General features: G+C 43.6%; 2 protein-coding genes across 6 annotated transcripts in view; one reads left to right on the top strand and one right to left on the bottom strand.

The window, feature by feature from the left end:
* Parp4 (poly(ADP-ribose) polymerase family member 4) overlaps positions 1-317 on the bottom strand; it is an 87,609-nt gene extending 87,292 nt beyond the window's left edge. For 3 of the 4 annotated variants that reach the window (XM_048341675.1, XM_048341678.1, XM_048341677.1), the window contains exon 1: positions 161-316. The gene's annotated coding sequence lies outside the window, so the exon portion shown is untranslated. Of the gene's footprint in view, positions 1-160 lie in introns of all 4 variants that reach the window. The other variant, XM_048341676.1, reaches the window with a different exon arrangement.
* An 18,863-nt stretch (positions 318-19,180) lies between these two features.
* The window catches only part of Cenpj (centromere protein J), a 51,138-nt gene continuing 49,541 nt past the window's right edge, over positions 19,181-20,777 (top strand). The window contains exon 1 of one of the 2 annotated variants that reach the window (XM_048341674.1): positions 19,181-19,195. The gene's annotated coding sequence lies outside the window, so the exon portion shown is untranslated. Of the gene's footprint in view, positions 19,284-20,777 lie in introns of both variants that reach the window. The other variant, XM_048341673.1, reaches the window with a different exon arrangement.

Genomic DNA, 20,777 nt, shown 5'->3' with positions numbered 1-20,777 from the left:
GCCCCGAGACCAGCCCCGAGGGCTCTGGAGCCCCACCCCGGCAGAGGATGCTGAGCAACCGCGGCCAACGGAGACTCGGAGGCCACCTCTCGGCCAGGACCACCGGACCCTTGCCCCGGACTGGGCTGGGACCCACCGGCCACCCTCCGCGCCCACACACCTGCCAGGAGACCTCGCTAGGTGCCTGGGAGCCCCGCTGGCCGGACGTCCCTGCTTCCCCTGCCTCGCAGCTCGGAGAGCCTCGAGATTCCGGGATCTGGGGAGCCCGGGGCGCTGACCTGGGCGTGGACGCTTGCGCCTGCGTTGCGGCCCGCTCCCCGCCCCGTCCCCGGCCAGGCCCGGCCCCACCCCGCCCCGCCCCCAGGATCATTCCCAGGCTCCGGCCCCGCCCCACCCGCCCCCAGCTTCCCCCCCTCCCCCTCCCCCGTCACCGCTCTGCTGCTGGCCCACAGGGCTTCTCGGTTTCACCTCCCAGACTTCACCGTAGGAATAAATGTAAAACTCGCTTAGCACGAGTGTTCAGTGGCACTGCTCCTTAATTGAGGCACTGGAGTGGAAACTGAGGTAGGGGCAGAGACTTTCCATGGACCGGGAGGAAAGTAGTTATGGGACTGGGAAACTGGAGAAGGTTCCTGGAGGGCTGGGGAGCCAGTCTCATGCCAGGTACAGCAGGGACTCGGGTGCAATCCCAGCACGGCCAGAAGAGAGAGTACAGAAGATCAAGTTTAACTCTTCCCGAGTTTGAAGGCCATAACATGGTAAATAACTGGAGACGTTCAAAAGTTAGGTGCTAGAGGCCAGGGGCTGCTTGCTCAGCTTGTAATCCTAGCTATTCAAGAGATCTAGGATCTGGGCTGGGATGTAGCTCAGTGGCAAAGCGCTTGCCTAGCAAGTGCAACGTCCTGGGTTCGATTCCCCAGTACCAAAAAAGAAAAGACAAAAAAAAAAACAGTTAAAAAAGAGTCTAGGATCTGAGGACCCTAAACCGAGGCAGGCAGGAAAGTCCATGAGATGCTATAGTCAATTAACTGCCAACAAGCTGGAAGTGGAGGTGTGGCTCAAATGGTAGAGTGCCACCTTGAGTAAAAAGCCAAGGCACACACAAAAATAATAAAAATGAAACAAAAGCTAATTTAGGATTGGAGAGATAACTTGTGTTTAGCACTGCCAAAAGGAAGACAAAAACAACAACAAAAAAGATTAAGTTTAGAACTGCGTGGGTTTGAGACATTCAAAAGATAGGGGATGGGGTTACAGATGGAAAGATGAAGAATAGTCAGATTCCTAGGAATGCAAAATGAGATGCCTAAAATGTGAATAGAAGGGATAGAATAGAGTGTGAAAGGTATGGGATGGAATCCTGGCGCCATCATTTATTACCTAGGTTATAGACAAGGTAATATACCAGGAGGGCCAAATTTGTCATACAACCCTTTGGACAAGGTTGTATAAGCATTATAGCACAATAAGAAGGTCTGAGTTTATTCTTCTCCAGAAATACTAATTAAGGGAATGAGAGAGGGAGGAAGACTGAGAGGGGGAGGGGGGAGGAAGAGAGGGGAAGGAAGGGAAGGGGAGGGAAGAAAGAAAAACAAAACTATCTTTTAAACATAATGGAGAAATTAAGACATCCCCTGTAAACAAGTTGAGCTAGCAGACTCTCCCTACTGGACATACTGAAGGGAATTGTGCTTTGCCATATATAATATATATACATTATATATGATATATATCTTATACATAAGATACATATATCATATATGTCATATATCATATATATTTTAGAGGCATAGTGATATACAAAGTAGTCTGGGATTTAATTCATCCTTTTTTTTTTTTTTGTCAGTTGTGGAGATTGAACTCTGGGCTTAGGCACTGTCCCTGAGCTCTTCAGCTCAAGGCTAGTTAGTGCTCTACCACTTGAGACACAGTACCACTGGTGGTTAATTGGAGATAAGAGTCTCACAGACTTTCTTGCCTGGGCTGGCTTTGAACTGCACTATTCAGATCTCAGCCTCTTGAGTAGCTAGGATTACAGATGTGAGCCACCAGGGCCTGGTGTTAGTTAATCCCTATTCTTAAGAAAATTGGTAAAATAAGCTAGGGTAGGAGAAATGATTTTTTTTCATCTTTCTGTTTAAATCCTCTTTATTCCTCCCTTATGTTATTTGGTGATTTTAGCTTATGTTTTATATTCATATACATCCTGTATGAGTTTGTTATTCAAGTTTACTTTCTTCTTTAGGTAAATATTTTATCTAAAATCTTAAAAAAGAAATTAGATGCTCTGTGTTTAAATAATAGTAAACAAAGAACCAAATTATTAAACAAAGAAAAAATTATCCTGCCCTGGAAAAGTTGCTAACACTTTTTTGTTTGGTCTTGTTTTTTTGCCAATCCTAGGGCTTGAACTCAGGGCCTGAGCACTGTCCCTGGCTTCTTTTTGCTCAAGGCTACCACTCTGCCACTTGAGCCACAGTGCCACTTCCGGCTTTTTCTATATATGTGGTTCTGTGTAATCGAACCCAGGGCTTCATGTAGAGCACCTTACCACTAGGCCATATTCCCGGCCCCAGCTGCTAACACTTTGTTGAATGTTGAATGAACTTTCCTTACTATGTATATGCAAATATTTGTGTGTGTGGATTAAACATTGGAATAATTCTATTTTATATCAAAACTTTTAAAATATATTATGTGTACTACAAACAAAAATAATACTAATAGGTATGGTGGCACTTGCCTGTAACCTGGCAGTCAAGATGCTGACTCAGGAAGATTCTCTAGCTTAGGATCAGTCTGGACACACAGCCAGATCCTGTCCCAAAATACCAAGAAAAACAGACAAAAGCCAAAAGAGTAATGGTAAACATAAATACACGGGCAAAAAAGATAAGCAGAGTGGTAAATATGAAATTACACATCCATTAGGAAAAAACATATCATTTTCAAAGAATTGTATGGGCCTGGAAAAAATGTTGTCAGGCCCAGAGAGACAAAGGACACAAGTGCTCTCTGATCTGTAGAAGTTAGATCTAATTTGTAAATATACAAGTAAATAAATATGGAAATGTATACAAGTGTGCACAGATATATTAACTGAAATATAGTATTTTCAGAAGAGAATTCAAATGGTATGATTTTTTTAGGAAAATGAACTCACAGTCCAAGAAAATGGATATCAGGTGGGGAGTCCTAGCTACTCAGGAGGCTGAAATCTGAGAATCATGGTTCAAGGCCAGCTTGGGCAGACAAAGCCAAGAGATTCTTGTTTTGTTTTGTTTTGTTGGTTTTTTTTTTGGCCAGTCCTGGAGCTTGGACTCAGGGCCTGAGTGCTGTCCCTGGCTTCCTTTTGCTCAAGGCTAGCACTCTGCCACTTGAGCCACAGCGCCACTTCTGGCCATTTTCTGTATATGTGGTGCTGGGGAATCGAACCCAGGGCCTCATGTATACAAGGCAAGCTCTCTTGCCACTAGGCTATATCCCCAGCCCCCAAAGCCAAGAGATTCTTATCTCCAGTTAATCAGCACAAAGCTAGAAGTGGAGCTGTGGCTCAAGTAGAAGATTAGTATTAAGTAAGCACAAAAGCTCCGGGAGAGTGACCAGCCCAAGTTCAAATCCCAGAACTGGCACGTGCATGTACACACACACACACACACACACACACACACACACACACACACCATGTACAATGTACAATGAAAGATATGTGTGAGGGGTGTCAATGGGAGGGGGTAGACAAATGGAGAGGAAGGGGGAGAATGCACAACATTCAATGCGTATCTTATGAAACTAGAAACCTTAAGGGAAGGGGTTGGATTGGGAAGGGTGAGGAAAGGAGTGACATTATTGATCAAAGTGCACTGGACTAATAAACTAATTTGTGGAATTGTAACTGCTTTGTACAACTACTTAAAAATAATTTTTAAAAGGAACTTAACAGCTCCATATTTTGATGTATGTGTGTATGTGTGTGTGTATGTGTGTGTGTATGTGTGTGTGTATGCATGTACTGGCTTTGAACTCAGGGTCTCTCATTCTGGTTTAGCTTTTTTTTTGGCCAGTCCTGGGCCTTGGACTCAGGGCCTGAGCACTGTCCCTGGCTTCTTCCCGCTCAAGGCTAGCACTCTGCCACTTGAGCCACAGGGCCGCTTCTGGCCGTTTTTTCTGTATATGTGGTGCTGGGGAATCGAACCTAGGGCCTCGTGTATCCGAGGCAGGCACTCTTGCCACTAGGCTATATATCCCCAGCCCATGGATTAGCTTTTTTACTCAAGGCTGGTGCTTGAGCCACAGCTCCACTCCCAGCTTTTTGCTGGTTGAGTTGAGATAAAGTTGGAGGGTCACCTTCCATCTGTTTGACATGGATCTGTGGGAAGAAATGCCTCGTAGGCAAGGTCGGGGGCTGAGACGGTGGCGTCTGCTTCTCCTACTCCTCCTTGCATTGCTAAAGACATGCTTTATAATTTGTATAATTGTGTTTATAATATATTTTCCAAGAAATAAGGGCATTGCAGACAAGAAAGTGCATGACCACGTGACTGACACAGAGGAGACTACTCCCCCACCAGAGCTGTCAAAGCCCAGGACTGCTGCAAGGGGAAAAGCCTGCAAGAGAGCTGTATGAGCAGCTTAGAAAGGAATCCACTAGTGATCAACAGAAAGACCCAGGGTCTGAGAGACCTCCCATGACCCTATCTTTAAGCGCTGGAAAACCCATCTTAGTTCCCAAAATTTGGCCTTGGTATTGGGGCCCTACAACCCCATTCACAAAAGAGAAACCGTTAATTCCCACCATAGGGGGACTTTCCCATGAGGCATATATGACATATATGGGAAGCCCCCATAGGAGCAGCGGTTAATGGGAAAAGGTTGTTGACCACACTCAGCCTGGAAAGATTTTGCACAGGATATTATGACCATGAGGGAGAAAGGGTAGTTAAGATTAATGGCAAAACCATGCGATGGACAGGTCTTTCTACTTGGGAGAGAATAAGGCGGTCTGGAAAGTCATGGTGCATAATGACTCAACATGAAAAGGAGAAATGGGTAAACAGTTACAATAGTGCTGGAAGAAGGAAATGTGGTACAGGAAAATATCCACAAGGAAGGTGTACCTATGCCTATTTTGCACCTGACAGTGAAGTAAAAGGACAGTGGATACTAAAACACAATTACAAAAATGAAAAAAGGCCTTTGAGACCTTAAAATTACTAACCTTGTTAAGTATTTGGCTAACTTATTTGGCATCCTCTAGGATAAATAAAAGATAATGCAGGGGCTAGGAATATGGCCTAGTGGTAAAGTGCTTGCCTTGTATAGATGAAGGCCTGGGTTTGATTCTTCAGCACCACATATATAGAAAAAGCCAGAAATGGTGCTGTGGCTCAAGTGGTAGAGTGCTAGGCTTGAGCAAAATGAAGCCAGAGACAGTGCTCAGGCCCTGAGTTTAAGCCTCAGGACTGGCAAAAAAAAAAAAAAAATACACACACACACACACACTCACAATGCAGAAACTGCATGCTTCAAGATAAAGAGATGTCTCACACCTCTGACCAAAGTTCTATTGTGGTTAGGAACCTAATGTCTAGTTGGGCAGGATATGTCAAAATAATTAAAGACAGTTGAACAAAATGCAAACAATTGGTCAGAGTTCACTGGAAAAGACACAGAGTCATGTGTGAAAAATGCTCGCTTTGAATAAACAGATGCTTTTATGTAACCATACCCCTGCTTACAAATAGTATAAATAAAGACCTCTGAGTTATTTGGGCCAGAGACTAACTCATCACTTTTGACTCCACATCTCTTATTCCAGTGCTGACTCCACTCTCCTTCTTGGTACCCTGTCGACTGCTGAAGCTGGTCTTCAGCAAAAAGTGTCTCAGATTTGTCTGCCTAGGCTGGCTTTGAAACTTTGTCTTCACTTGAGTAACTGGGATTATAGGTATAAGCCACCAGCTCCTGGTCTCTCCTCACACTCCCACCCCCCTGCTTGAACCCAGAACTGTCTATGCTGTCTATGAGCTTTTTAGCACAAGCTAGAACTCTACCAGTAGAGTTTCAGTGCAACTTCCAGCTTTTTGGTGAATAATTGGAGATAAGAGTCTCATGGGCTTTCCTGCCTGGGCTGGCTTTAAGCCATGGTCTTCATATTTCAATCTCCTATGTAGCTGGAGTTATAGGCATGAGCCACTGGCATCTGGCCTTTCTTTCTCTTTCTCCTTTCCTTTTCTTCCCTTCCTCCTTCCCCTCTTCATCTTTCCTTTCTGCTAGTACTGGAGCTTGAATTGAGGACTTGCTTACAAAAGGCAGTCTACTTGAGCAATACTTCCAGCCCAGCATTTTGCCAATTAATTGGAAATGGAGTCTCTCAGATGTTTCTGCCGAAGCTAGCTTAGAAGCTCAATCCTCCAGGTGTCAGCCTGCTCAGTAGCTATGAGTACAAGGACAGACACCTGTGCCACTGTAAATCCTCTTTACTCCTCTCTGACTTAATAGCCAAATCTACAAATGTTGTAGATTGGTAAAATGATCATTACAAAACTGTTAATGGACACCCAAGGTTTCAAAATGTAATTTGCTTCAATAACCCATGAAAGAGGAAGGGTGGAGATGTATAAAGAATGTAGCTTTTGTATGTTTTTATATGAATAGACCATGTGCTAAGGCCTAGAACAATTCTCAATAAGTTTAAAGTAATCATAAAAAGCACTTATTTGAGTGCCAGTGCCACATGCTTATAATCGTAGCTACTCAGGAAGTTGAGTATTAGAATCACACTTGAAGCCAGCCCGTGTAGACAAATCCAAGACTCTTATCTCCAGTAAAACCCAGCAAAAAAGCAGTAAGTAGACCTGTGGTTTAAGCGGTAGACACCAGTGTTGAGTGCTAAGGGAAAGCATGAGGTCCTGAGTTCAAGCCCAGTACTAATGTAATGACCTAAGAGTGAGAAAATCCAGAGGCACAGCGAAAGGTGGCAAAGCAGTTTTATTTACAACCCAGAACCAGAATAGTCTCAACCTCCAAATACTGGTCGGTGACTACCTTGTTCTTGGTTAACTACCCAGAACCCAGAACTCAGAGCAGCCTGGACCTCCAAACGTCCAAACCTTCAAGGGAGCCAGCTTCTTTTTATTACTCCTTGCAGGCCTTGCTTCTCAGGTCTCTAGGCTTCTCTACAGTCCACAGGCTTCAGGCCTCTCCGCAGGCCTCAGGCCTCACCTCCCCCAACAGGCCTCTCTGCAGGCTCAGGCACTGCTCAGCTCAGCTGTGCTCCTCTTTTTCTTTCTTCTCCCTCTCTTTCCTCTGAACACGCAGCCTATTTATAGGCAGTCCCTCCCTCTTCCCCCTCCAAGGGCCCCTTCCTACCCCACTAGTTATCACACTAGCAGCAGCAACAACAATAAAAAGTAGTAGCTCTGACAACATGGAATAAAGTTAGAAAAAAGTAACCGAAAATTGGAAGCGTTAAAAAGTTCCTGCCTAGCAAGCATAAAACCCTAAGTTCAAACCCTAGTATAGCCAAACAAAACAAACCAAAAATTTCAAATGAACAACCTAACTTTATACCTAAGGCTTGTTAAAGAAGAAAAGAAGCAAACTAAATCCAAAATCAGCAGTAGTGGGAAATGATAAAAATTAGAGCAGAGCTGGGCGCTGGTGGCTCACGCCTGTAACCCTAGCTACTCAGGAAGCTGAGATCTCAGAATTGTGGTTCAAAACCAGCCCAAGTAGGAAAGTCTGTGAGATTCTTATCTCCAAAGAACCACTTGAAAACTGGAAGTGGAGCTGTGGCTCAAGTGGTAGAATGCTAACCTTGAGCTGAAGAGCTCAGGGACATTGCCCAGGCTCAGAGGTCAAGCCCTATGACCAACCTCCCCCAAAAGGAATTAGAGCAGGGGCAAAGAAAACTGAAGGAGGCAGAGGCAGGAAGATTTCCAAGTTTGAGGTCAGTCTGGGTTATGTGGCCTTGTCAAAAAATGGAAAACAGAACATAAAGATCAGGCACAGTAGCACAGACGCAGTTATACAGGAGGCTGAAACAGGAAGATCTCTTGAACCTAGGCTGCGGCTAGCCTGGACTATAGTAACATAATGAGAGCCTGTCTAAAAAGAAAAAGAAATTAGGCCTGGTGAGGCATTTCTGCAATGCTGGCACTGAGGAGGCAGAGGGCCTCATGTTTAAGGCTGGCCTGGACAAGATAATGAGACCTTGTATCAAAAAAAATGTATAAAGAAATAGGTAATATTCTATTTATATTTAATATTATATTTATATATTTAATATTCTATTTATATAATAGGCCATTAAAGATCTAGATTGTTGGGGCTCAGTGACAGTACACTTGCTTAGCAGGAACAATGTTACAGATTCAATCCCTCCCCCATTAAAAAAGTACTTGTGTGTCAAGGCTCATGCTATTGCTCTGTTGTTACCACACAGCAGAGATTCAAGCACAAAGCCTCCTTTGTAGACTAAACATGAGTCAGACATTCTAAAATGTTGCTGTCATCATTCCTTTGCCATGTAGTCTAATTAAAGTTTCTATAATCTTTTTGTTGTTGTTGTTGTAGTTATTGTTGTAGTACTAGAGTTTCAACTCTGGGCCTGAGCAGAAAAGTCTGTGAGATGATTAGAGGTATGGCTCAAGTGGCAGAGCACCAGCTGTGAGCAAGAAGGCCCTGAGTTTAAGCCATAGTACTGGCAATACACAATAGATAGTTACCAAATAATTTGATACCAAATGAACTCAATGCCAATTCACATATAATGAGAGTAGGGCTCTGAGAAAAGGCAGTAAAGATTTGTTAAGCATGCTGCTATTTAAGAAAAATAAAAGTTATATGTACTCACACAACCCAGGGGGAAAGTATGGGATTTTATTTTGTGTATGCTGGTACTGGGACTTGAACTCAGGGCCTTGCACTCTTGCTTTGTTGGCTTTTACAGCCAAGGCTAGAGCTTTACTACTTGAGCCACCCCTCTACTTGTTTTTGCTGGTTAATGAAGGGTAAGAAAGATTCTCTTGGATTTGTCTACCTGGGCTGGCTTCAAACCTCGATCCTGAAGTTTGACCATTGTCTCTTGTGTCTATGCAATTAAATTTTGTTCTATATCTATGTAGATGTTAGTATATATATGTATATATGTTACATATATATGTTAGTAAGCTAACACATTAAGTATATTTTGTGTTAAAATTTATAGGAAAGACTTTAAACATTGAAGAAATGAATTAAGAGCCAGGTACTGGTAGCTCATGCCTGTAATCCTAGCTGCTCAGGAGGCAGAGAAAAAAGAAAGAAAGAAAGAAAGAAAGAAAGAAAGAAAGAAAGAAAGAAAGAGAGAGAGAAAGAAAGAGAAAGAAAGAAAGAAAGAAAAGAAGGAAGGAAGGAAGGAAGGAAGGAAAGAAGGAAGGAAGGAAAGAAGGAAGGAAGGAAGGAAGGAAGGAAGGAAGGAAGGAAGGAAGGAAGGAAGAAAAAGAAAATCTCAGAGAAAGCACACAGGTTCTGAATTTAAGCCCCAGGACTGGCACAAGAAAAAAAAAGTGGGATTATTAAAAATCTTCTTGAAATTTTACAGAAGCATGAATAACTCTGGCCACTGGGTTTATGGAGAAGGGAAGTTTTAGACAAGAATCTTTCGATAGAGATTTTGTTAAGTGTGTGTAGTTTAGAAACACTTACTGTAGTCTTTCTAGACATCTCAATGTGCATAACCTTGTAAAAGTAGGATAACGTAATTTCTTTCAAGTATTTTTGTGGTTGAATTTGTGGAATGGATGGTTAATGTTTGGGAGACTATGATATTTACTGGGTGGCGGCAGGGGTGGGGTTGTGCAGGAAGTGTGCAAAGAGCAGCCTGTCTGTGCCTGTTCTCTTGGTTTAGGTTGTCCAGACGGTTTTATACGTGTATTTTAATTAATACTGCTAGTGCTTACAATGAGAAGTAGAAAATAATCCCTACATAAATGTCCTGTTGATTTTTAGGGAAAAATGGTCTTCTGGGAGCCAACTTAATATTATGTCCTTAATCTTGGAGTATCAGAAATGACAGAGAAAGAAGAGGAAGATGAGGGAAAGACTTTTTGCCAGTATCTCTACATCTAGAAGACAGATTTCAGTTAGAATCATGTCTATATGTGCATTTTTGGTCAAGTACTTGTATTTGTGCACAGAGTGCATTATTTCACACCATCTAATCTTTATAGATGTTCTGAGGTGAGAGTGTATGGTAAAAAGTAGAGGTACTGAATTAGCTAACTTGTAAGTACCTATTATAATCAGCAGAAGATGCATCTTGGATGTAGAATAGTGCTACCTCTGGGCAATGAAGTCAGAACTTTTTTTTAAGAGGCTGGCAGCAGAGGGAGGAAGAGGAAGCCTACAGGGAGAGATGTGTGCGGGTGTGCTCAGATTTACTCTTTGACTGGAGCTATTGATATATGTGCTTCTGTCTGGCATTTAGTGAATTCTGGGATGCATTTAGTGGAAGTATATTTTCTTGCTAATATTTCAGTATCTTATCTCCAATTAACCACCAGAAAATCAGAAGTGGTGCTTTGGCTCAAAGTGGTAGAGTACTAATCTTGAACTAAAGAGTTCAGGGGGGCTGGAGATATAGCCTAGTGGCAAGAGTGCCTGCCTTGGATACACAAGGCCCTAGGTTCGATTCCCCAGCACCACATATACAGAAAAAACGGCCAGAAGTGGCGCTGTGGCTCACGTGGCAGAGTGCTAGCCTTGAGCAGGAAGAAGCCAGGGACAGTGCTCAGGCCCTGAGTCCAAGGCCCAGGACTGGCCAAAAAAAAAAAAAAAAAAAAAAAAAAAAAAAGAGTTCAGGGACAGCGTCCAGGTCCTGAGTTAAAAAAAAAAGGGGGGGGGGGCTGGGAATATGGCCTAGTGGCAAGAGTGCTTGCCTCCTATATGTAAAGCCCTGGGTTCGACTCCTCAGCACCACATATATAGAAAACGACCAGAAATGGCACTGTGGCTCAAGTGGCAGAGTGCTAGCCTTGAGCAAAAAGAAGCCAGGGACAGTGTGCAGGCCGAGTTCAAGGCCCAGGATTGGCGGAAAAAAAAAAAAAGCAGGACACTTGAGGTTCCCTGATCTGTTTAAAAAAAAATTTTTTTTTTTAATTGTAAAGGTGATGTACAGTTACATAGGTCGGGTAATGAATTTCATTTTGAACAGTGTTATCTCTTCTCTCATTTTCTTCCTCCCTCTCCCTTCCCCAAAAGTTATATAGTTCATTTTCAACATAGTGTCTAGGGAGTATCACTGCCCTGATTTGCTTAAAAACCTACCAAGGTACCAGGTGCCTGTGGCTTGCACCTGTAATCCAAGCTAATCAGAAGGCAGAGATTTGACTATCAGAGGTTCCAAGCCAGCTGGGACAGGAAAGTCCATGAGACTGTTACCTTCAATTAACCACCAAAAATCCAGAAGGAAAGCTGTGGCTCAACTGATAGGGTGCTAGCCTTGAGTGAAAAACTCAGGAACAATGCCTAGGTTCAAATTTATCTAGTTAAGTTCAAGCCCAAATACTAGCATAACAAAACAAAACAACAAAATATTTAGATAAGTAACTTGCTACTTACAATTGGGCCTTTTAAGGTACATTGTACATTGAAGTGACTCAGTACTGCAATGGTATTGGCAAGGACTAGGGCTGACTGCAAGACAGTCATCCACATGTTATAATCTGACCCCTTACTTTTTTTTTAAATTTAAATTTTATTGTAACGGTGATGTACAGAGAGGTTACAATTACATATGTAAGGTAATGAGTACATTTCTTTTTGAACAGTGTTACCTCCTCCCTCATTTCCCCCCATTCTCCCCGACTCCCCTCTCCCCAAGTTGTAAAGTTAATTTCCAACATAGTGTCTAGTGAGTATCACTGTTGAATTGGTTCACCCTTTGTCCCACTGCTTCTATGATTCCCCGTCCCTTCCCCAAATCAGATAAACTTATATATAAGACAAAGTGTATGGAAATTAAAAACAGTGACAACAGGGAACAAACCATATGAACAAAGAAAAAAAAGAAAGTAAAAGAAATAACCACCAACAGTACAAAAAAAAAACCTTCCTGTTTCCATTTCCTGGAAATCATTTTGATAAGCATCATTTTCTATGGTTATGTGCACATAGCTATTGAGGCATTGTGAAATTATATTAAGTGAAGTAAGCCAGACCCAAAGAAATATAGACTTCATAGTTTCCCTTGTCAAATAGTGACATTTTAAGTGATTATTTAGGCAATGATTCAATACTCATGATTTTGTAGTTCATTCCTTAAAGTCTACAATATTTACCCTTTGGTCTTTTTTTTTCTCAAATTTTTATTATCAAACTGATGTAAAGAGAAGTTACAGTGTCATATGTTAGGCGTTGGATACATTTCTTGTACTGTTTGTTACCTTGTACTTCATACCCCCCTCCCTCCTCCCCCTTTCCCTTCACCCCCCACCCCAGAGGTGTTCAGTTCCCTTTCACCAAACAGTTTTGCAAGTATTGCTTTTGTAGTTGTTTTTCTTTTTTTACCCTGTGTCTCTCAATTTTGGTATTCCCTTTCAATTTCCTAGTTCCAATACCAGTATACACGGTTTCCAATATACTCAGATAATATTACAGAGATAGTGTAGGTACAACCACAGGAAGGTAATACAAGAACATCATCAATAATAGAAGCTACAGATACACATGGGACGTTGAAAGTAGTTACAACTGTGATATAACAATTGTTTCCATAACATGGAGTTCATTTCACTTAGCATCATCTTATGTGTTCATAAGGGTATAGCTATTGGGCCTTGTGATGCTCTGCTATGACTTGCCTAAACCTGTATTAATTATTCCCAATAAGGGAGACCATAGAGTCCATGTTTCTTTGTGACCCCTTACTTTTAAGCACATATTCTGCAGATCTTTTGCCATGCTTTTACTAAGTAGGTTAGTTTTAAAATCCTCTGTAGTTACCTGAGTTTCAGGATCTTGCCATTGAAATGTAAGCAATTAACAATTTTTTAAAAAATCCTTTAAATCTAACACTGAAAACTATCCTAGTCTGACATGGTAATTAAAAGAACATATGAATTAGTCACTAGGGAATTGGTGGATTCCTTGAATAATTTATGGCCTAAAAATCTTATACAAACCTGTATGCTTCATTGTGAGGCTTTTTAACTGGTTATATTGATATATGGTAGGTGAATAAGTTCTTCTTCCAAAAAATCTGCTTCTTAGAACTGGCTGAATTCCTTTCAGGGTCTTTCATTTAAAGGTATCACTTGTTTTTAGGGCAAGTTGTCCAATCCTTGAATATTTTAATGAGCACTGTAATGGCCTGGACCCTATCTTCCCACATAATTTTATTTTGGTCCACTTGGCCTCCAAGCAGATAGTGATTGATCCCCACCTATCTCTGGAGTTGGAGGCATAGGTCATTCTCAGGAGGTACCTGTAGGTGGAGCTGTTGCTTTCCAGGCAAAAAGGTTGAGGATTCAATTTACACAGCAAATTGTCAAAGAGAAGAATAGGACAAGCAAGCATATACAGAAAGCAATGTCTGAGACTTATCCCAGTTTTCACTCTAGAGGCTGAAGCCAGTGTCGTTGAGTCTGTCCTTCAAAAGACTCAGAACTAAAGAACTTGCTCCAGTATCCACCAGAAAGTCAATTATTTCCGTAAGCTCCTGTGAGACTATATTGATGGGAGCCACCAGTATAACTTGCCATTCCAGGCTTTGTCATTCATTATCTGAGTTTCTGGCCTTAGAAGTCATCTGACCCTGAAAGGCTATCTGTTCTCAGGTGTGTATGTTTCTTTTCCTTTCTTTTTTTGTTTTTGTGTGGCCTGGGGTTTGAACTCAGGGCCTGGGCTCTGTCCTTGAGCCTCTCTGTGCTCAAGGCTAGTGCTCTACTTGAGCCACAATGCCACTTCCGGCTTTTTTTCTATTTATGTGGTACTGAGGAATGAAACCCAGGGTTTCACGCATGCTAAGCAAGCACTCTACTGCTAAGCCACATTCCCAGCCCCTCAGGTTTCTTCTGTAGCTTTTGGTACTTCTAATGTCCTTCTCCTGTAATAGGCACATTGGTTTTCTTCCAGTTTGGGGCTAAACTTGCTTTTCTCTAGGAATCTCTTTTTAGGGTGGGTGCATAAAAGACTCACATTTTTTTCAATTTCTGTTGCTGTTTAGCAAAATAAACTTTGTAAACATTCCAAGTGCTGTTGGAGCACACCTGTAATCCTAGCTAGTGTGGAGGCTGAAAGCTCAAGATCATAGTTCATAGCCAGCTCAGGAATATAAATTTGAGCCATTATCTCTAACTAGCAAAAAGCCAAAGTGGAAGTGTGGCTTAAGTAGTAGAGTACCAGCCTTGAGTCAAGTGAGAGCTGGAGGCCCCAAGTATCATAAGCTCCAGTATAAATAAATACCCTCATTAGGGGTATTTCCCTTCATGGTCCTGTGAAGATGCACCTCTGATAATGACCTTAACTTAGCATTTCCTGCATCTGGGTCCCAGATTGGCTCAGCTACTGGTGTGGCATCATCAGGTAAGCAGATCACTTTAGGGCTATTATTATAGAGGTGCTGTGCTTCCTATTTACCTTGTCCATAGTTAGGTTTGCACCCATTGGCTGTAAAATACTCAACAAAATTTGTAAATCTTCTCAGTGCTCAGTGGATTTTCTTGCTCCCCAGAATACAACACAATGGGAAACTCCATACTATATTAAAGTGTAGGCACAGTGAGTAGAGGATATTATTGTCTTCAAAGATATACATTAAAAAATGAGGTTTGGGCGTGCTTGGAAGACACTTGAGACCTTGCCCAGCATCTTAAATAGGTAATCTTGGACTTTGGTTTCCTCATCCTTAAGGAAGATTTTTCAACATGCTAGGTTTGATTTCTCACAAGGAGGTAGCATTTGGGGAGGGGAGGAGTGCCTAGCCTGGCAGCTCACTCCTGTAATCCTAGCTACTCAAAAGGCTGAAATCCAGATCTCAGTTCAAGGCAAGCCCAGGGGCCTTAAGCTTTCCAAAATAACCAGCAGGACTAGAGGTGTGGGTCAAGTGCAGTGTGTCAGCCCAGCTAGTGCAAAGCCCTGAGTTCAAGCCCCAGTAGTTCCAAAGGACAAAATAAGGCAAAACTAAAACTTTGATTTTTTTCTTTGTGTGGGTCCTGAGGCTTCTACCAGGGCATCATCCCTGAGCGTTTTCCCTCAGGTTTAGCATTCTACCACTTGAGCCACAGCTCCACTTTCAGCTATTTTGTTGGCTAGATGAGAGTCTCAGAATCTTTATTGCTTGGGTTGGCTTTGAACCATGATTCTCAAATCTCAGCCTTCTGAGTAGCTAGGGTAACAGGTGTCACTGGTGCCTGGCAGGGAAAGACTATTTTTCCCCCTTTATTGAGATTACATAAATTTTACAATACACAATTTAACCTTCCCAGTGATGGACATTCTAATCTACAAAGTTTATGACCTCTATGAACATTAGCAATAAAACAATTTCTTCTGGGTCGGGTGATATGTACATGTCTTTTCTTTGGCAACAGGATCTAGGATACAAGGATACCTGCACCTTCATTCACAATAGCCAAGATATGGAAACAACCCAGTTGTATCATCTGTTCCTTCTTTTTCTCTCATTTCTTCCCTCCCCCAGTCCTTGAGTTGCTTAGCTTGCTTTCATCAATGTTCATTGCAGCTGTTGGGGCCCTCTACTGTATTTTTTTCCACTCACTTTCCATTCTGTGCCCTCCTCCCATCTTCCCTCAGATGTGCACATATACATACTATATGTGAGGTAAAGAATATAGAGTCCTCTAAATACAAATTAAGGAGAGGTCCTTTATCTTTGGAGTTTTTTTGTAATATGGAGGTCAGATCTGGCCAGTGCCATCATTGGCTGTTGAGGGGTATCAGACTGACTCCATCTCAGATTAGTTAAAGAGAGCAGAAGCCGACTCCATCTTCACTAAGATCTCCCCCGCCCTAGCCAGGGAAGTTCCCCTTCGCTGTGAAGATTGTGCAAACTACTTGATCACTTGAGTAGTGGAACATTCAAGGTTAAACCTGTGCTCTCCCATGAGTAGGCATATCCACCTTCATCATGAGCCCCACCAAATCCATGCGCCAAGTCTAACTAGAATGATAGGTGGTTCAAACAGTTGCCATGAGGCAGACTGTAACTCCATTGGCCACCTGAGTGTGGCCTGGCATGCTCTGTAAGTGTTGTAGCCTCACTGGCCACCTGTGTGGGGCAGGCTTAACCATGTGGTGTTTGCCTTTATAGCCCGACCCCGAATGTGGCCCGGGGTGCGTGGTCCCAGCTCCCGAGTCTGGGCTGTGACCCTGGCCGGTCAGTATACTTTTTGCTTCCCTAATAAAGCCATCTTTTTGCTCGAGACTGTCTCTGAGTGGTGGACTCTTGGAGGGATGGGGGATTCCCCCCCCCCTTGCACCCCATTACATTGTGGTCCTCTCCCTTGGGTGGACCCCATTACATTTTCAGTCTGTATATTATTTTATATAAAGTAGTGCCTGGGTCTTACTATCTGGTGCTTTTCTCCCAAGACTGTCCTTTTTTGGTCACACTGTAATCGTCTCGAGTCCTGTTTGCTTTGTCATATCTCATTGCATTTTAAATTTAACACCTGTATATCAGGGAGACCATGTGCCATTTGTCTCTGTTTTCGGAATGTCTTGCTCAACATGATTTGTTCTAGTTGTCCATTTCCTTGTGAATGCCAATATTTTATCATTTCTAACGGCTGTGTAAAATTCCATTGTATATAGGTACCACGTTTTTTTGGATCCATTCATTTGTAGTGGGGCATCTGGGTTGTTTCCATATTGTGAACATGGAGGTACAGGTATCCTTGTCCTATTCTGGATTTTGTTGCTCAGGGTAGATGCCTAGAAGTGGTCTGGCTGGGTCTGTGTTTAGTTTCTTGAGGAACCTCCAGTGGTTGTACTAGTTTACCTTCCCATTAGCAGTGTAGTAAGGTTCCTCTTTCTCTGCATCCCCACCAGCATTTGTTGTTTTGTTCAGAGTACAGGCCATTCTGACTGGGGAGTATCTCAGGGTTTTTATTTGCATTCTTTTACTGCCAGGGATGATGAACATTTTCTCATGTATTTCTTTGTCATTTTTATTTCTTCTTCTAAGAAGTCTCTCTTTAGCTCCCTTGCCCATTTAGTGATTGGTTAATTAGTTTTGGAAGGGATTAGTTTCTTTAGTTCCCTTTATATAATGGATAGTAGGCCTTTGTCTTGATGCATTGCTGGAGAATATCTTTTCCCATTTGATTGGGTGCCTTTCTAGTTTAGTTAGCTATGTCTTTAGCTGTGCAGAAACTTTTTAGTGTAGTTCCATTGGTGGAATCTCTTTCCAATCTGTTGTGCCCCTGGGGCTTTGTTCAGGAAGTTCCTGCCTGTGCCTCTAAGTTCTAGTGTCTCTCTTACTCTGTCCTTCAGTACTTTCAGAGTTTTGAGTCAGCTGTTGAGGTTTTTAATCCATTTTGAGTTGATGTTAGTACATGGTGACAGACTGGGATATACTTTGGGTTTTCTGCATGTGGCTGCCCAGTTTTCCCAGCGCCAATGTTTTGTTATGAACCTCACTCTGGTTTTTTTTTTGCCAGTCCTGGGCTTGAACTCAGGGCTTGAGCACTGTCCCTGACTTCTTTTTGCTCAAGGCTAGCACTCTGCCACTTGAGTTACAGCGCCACTTCTGGCCATTTTCTATATATGTGGTGCTGAGGAATCGAACCCAGGGCTTCCTGTATATGAGGCAAGCACTCTTGCCACTAGGCCATATTCCCAGCCCAAACTTATCTTTTTGTTGTCTTTTTTTTTTGCCAGTCCTGGGGCTTGAACTCAGGGCCTGAGTACTGTCCCTGGCTTCTTTTTGCTCAAGGCTAGCGAACCTCACTTACTCTGAAATTTTTACTTGGTTTTAATGAAAGGCCTGGGTGCCACAATTCCACTACCACTTTTTTTTTTTTCTCCTGCAGGTCCTGGGGTTTGAACTCAGGGCCTAAGTGCCCGTGCCAGAGTTTTCGCTCAAGGCTAGTGTTCTACCACTTGAGCCACATTTGGAGAGATATGAGTTTTTTGGGCTCTCCTGCCCAGGCTGGCTTCCAGCCACACCCTCAAATCTTAACCTCCTGAATAGGATTACAGATGTGAGCCACTAGCACCCAGTCACTTCCAGCTTTGTGGTGATTAATTGGAGATAAGAGTCTCACAGACTTTCCTTCCCATGCTGGCTTCAAATTAAGTTCCTCACATCTCAGCCTCCTGAGTAGCTAGCTATAGGTATGATCCAACTACTTGCTGCACAGTAAAATTTCTTGGAATCTGCACACTTTGTTATTCAAGTTAGTGGACACAGATCTTCACACTACTGATTAGAGATGATCAATGACTGTTTTGGAGTAGTACCTTCCCAGTTATCTTCACCTATGAAGGTATTGCTGAGCATTTTTTTTTTTTTTTTTGGTGCCTGTACCTTGGCTTGAACTCTGGTCCTCAAGCAGCTTCTCTGCTCACCGCCGGGCTGGTGCTCCACCACTTGAGCCATACTTAGATGGCTTTCCCCTTACTATGTTAGTTGGAAAGAAGTCTCCTCCAGGACCTTTTCTGCCGGGGCTGGCTTCCAACCGCGATCTTCAGATAAGGAAGTAGGATTATGGATGAAAGCCACCGTCTAGAATTTTTTTTTTAAACCTGGGTCTCGACTAAGTCAAATCTAGCTAATATCGGAAAGAAACGACCAACCACCAAAAAGGATTCCAGGTGAGCTCTGAGTTTGAGCTTCTTGCTCCGCTGGGAACTCGGACCTCCGTTGCTCCCGCAGTACTCTAAAGGCTTCAGGACCCCACACACTGTCCGGGGAGGAGGAACTACATTCCCTAAGCTCAGCCGCATTCCCGCCAAGTCGCCCGCCCTCCGGTCCCGCTTCACAGTCCGTCGCCGAGGCGGAAGACGTCGAGCCACGCATCTCCTAGGCAACGACTGTGACGCAGCGTTGCTGGGAGCTGTAGTTTGCTCGGGCACCGCCAGGCCCATGCGCAGGCGCACAGGGGGACGGTGGGAAATACATTTCCCAGAAGGCCTCGGTTCAGAAGTGGGCGGGGCCTATTTACGGGGCGGGGCTCCGGCCGCAGCGGTAATTGTGGCGGCTCTTTCGTAAATGTTGTTGGGGGACAGCGGGGCTGCGCTGACGCTGCTTCCAGCAGCCCGGGCGTCATGGAGCTGTAATTTGCGGGTGAAAGGAGCAGGGGAAGTGGTCGTCCGACGCTGGATTCTGAGGCCGCAGAGAGCCGCACTCGGGCCTGGCTCCGGGGCAGAGGAGGGAAACGCGGCGCCGGCGGGCTGCGGCTGTTGCGAGTCTCTCCACGTTAGCTCCGCTTTGTTCATCCGAGGATCCCGGGGGAGGGCGGCCATTCAGGTGTGTGTGGGGAGTGCCCTCAGGGGACGCGGTCTGCTCGGCTTGGGGTGGGTGGCGTGGCGTCGCTGGCTGTCCTTCGTCAGGGCCGGTCTCGCCCAGCCCAGCAGGAGCTGGAAAGCTTCCTGTGGAATAGTGGGTTTCTGGGAAGTGTATGGTGGGTGGGGGGGAGGGAGGTGGGAGTGGGAGGGACTGACGTCACCGTCCTCCCCACCCCCGCGAGGATCAGCTGGCACTAGGCCGTGGGGTGGGGGGGGACTTGAATATGCTGTTTGTGCCTACTTTTCCTCCTCACCAGTGCAGAGAATTGCGTTTAAAGGAGGTTCACTTATCCCTGCTTGCAGATCCTAAGGGTTTCAGTTAGAGTAAAGAAACAAGTTTTCTTGAGGCCCCATTGCTATAACAGTACTTCCTCAACTTGATATTATACTTGTCTCACAGGGATTTTGTTTTCCACGTTAGGAAATGACCTAGCTTGTATGTCTCCTTTCTAAATTCAGATTTTATAAAAGATTTCCTGCTAACGTTAGTATGTTTTCAGTACTACAGTTTGAATTTGGAGCTTTGTGCTTGAACCACAAATCCCAGCCTGTTTTGCTTTTATTTTATTTTTACTTTTTTATTTTTGCCAGTCCTGGGCCTTGGGGCCTTGGACTCAGGTCCTGAGCACTGTCCCTGGCTTCTTTTTTTGCTCAAGGCTAGGACTCTGCCTCTTGAGCCACAGCGCTACTTCTGGCCATTTTCTATATATGTGGTGCTGAGGAATCGAACCCAGGGCTTTATGTATACGAAGCGAGCACTTTACCACTAGGCCATATCCCCAGCCCTGATTTTATTTTATTCATTTTTTTCCAAATTTTTATTATCAAACTGATGTACAGAGAGGTTACAGTTTCATACGTTAGGCATTGGATACATCTGATTTTATTTTTTAATACAGATTTTGTTTCATGTCCAGGATGGCCTAGACTTTGATCCTCCTATTTACACGCGCTGTGTGATGATGATGATGATGATAATGATGATGATGTCTAGTTTTTCATTGGTTGAGATAGGAGTCATACATCGTGTTTGGAGCCTTGCCTTGAATCTTTTTTTTTTTTTTTTGGCCAGTCCTGGGGCTTGGACTCAGGCCCTGAGCACTGTCCCTAGCTTCTTTTTGCTCAAGGCTAGCACTCTGCTACTTGAGCCACAGCGCCACTTGTGGCCATTTTCTGTATATGTGGTGCTGGGGAATTGAACCCAGGGCCTCATGTATACGAGGCAAGCACTCTTGCCACTAGGCCATATCCCCAGCTCCTTG

This window comes from Perognathus longimembris, chromosome 3, assembly GCF_023159225.1.
Source record: "Perognathus longimembris pacificus isolate PPM17 chromosome 3, ASM2315922v1, whole genome shotgun sequence".
NCBI classification, from domain to species: domain Eukaryota; kingdom Metazoa; phylum Chordata; class Mammalia; order Rodentia; family Heteromyidae; genus Perognathus; species Perognathus longimembris.
This window is presented reverse-complemented; position numbering and strand designations above follow the sequence as displayed.